The sequence below is a fragment of the Salmo salar genome, chromosome ssa02, assembly GCF_905237065.1.
Source record: "Salmo salar chromosome ssa02, Ssal_v3.1, whole genome shotgun sequence".
NCBI classification, from domain to species: domain Eukaryota; kingdom Metazoa; phylum Chordata; class Actinopteri; order Salmoniformes; family Salmonidae; genus Salmo; species Salmo salar.
This window is the reverse complement of record NC_059443.1, coordinates 86,376,122-86,377,422: the sequence shown is the minus strand read 5'-3', so window position 1 is coordinate 86,377,422 and position 1,301 is coordinate 86,376,122.

Genomic DNA, 1,301 nt, shown 5'->3' with positions numbered 1-1,301 from the left:
CAATTGTCAGTCGGTTACATAAATAATTATGATTACTAAATATTACATGAAATGTACATTTTAACGTCTTTTTAATGACATTTTTTTGCTAGGTGGGATAGCTCAATGTCAAAGCACAGTTTAAACATGTCTAAATCAATAACCAATATGCAGAAACAGTTTGGGATTAATTGAAAACCTAAACATAAAATGTGCTATGTACACAAACATCTGCCACAATAATCATATTACTTGTATTTATTTAAACAAGCACCTTATAAACTGCACAAGCACCTCAAATGCTGTTGTTTTGACAAGTAGCAATAAATCAGTGATATCAATTAGGGGGAAAATCAGGTTGTGCGTGCTGTTGAAACTAACACAACTAAAAAAACACATGGAAATGGGAGATATCTTTTACCTCACTGATTAGAGGACAACCTGCAGAAGACAGTCAGCTACATTTTGGAGTGATGCATTTAAATGTAGGGGTCGCTAAACAAAGGAACACAACACTTATTTGTCATAACTCATCGATATCATGTTGAAATCAATTGTGTGACAGAAGGGAGATGAGGTTGCACGTCCTGTTAAACTAACAGCTCAAAAACCACATGGAATCTGGGAATAATGTGAACATCACTGGTTAGAGGAACCTTTGTAGAAAACAGATTACTACATTTTGAAGTGTTGCATTTTGATTCCAGTGGGTCACCAACGTGGTAAGTGTAACACAACTCTTTTTTTGTTAAATCACATAAATAGTACTCTTTCAATTCCGAGCCTGGATTTTTCCCCTGAGGCTAATTTCCATATCATGTTGAAATCAATAGAACAGGAGACAAACGTTTAGAGTTCTACATTGTGACATCATTAAAATGCTCCTTCTTCAATGTTAAAACATTCTACATTGTGACATTAATTCATTGATATCATGAAACAACTCCTTCATGTATGTATTTTCTGATGTTTGATCAGAGATCTTTAATCAGATTATCTCTGGTCACAGCCTTGAGGTTTCTCTCCTGTGTGTGTTCTCTGGTGTATCTTCATATGGCTAGATGTTATAAATAACTTCCCACATTGAGTACAGCTATAGGGTTTCTCTCCAGTGTGTTTTCTCTGGTGAACAGTCAGATTGCTCGACAAAGTAAAACTCTTCCCACATTCATCACAGCTATACGGTTTCTCTCCTGTGTGTTCTCTGGTGTGATACCAGGTTGCTTAGCTGAGTAAAACACTTCCCACATTGATCACAGATATAAGATTTCTCTCCTGTGTGTGTTCTCTGGTGTGATATCAGGCTGGTTGAATGAGTAAAA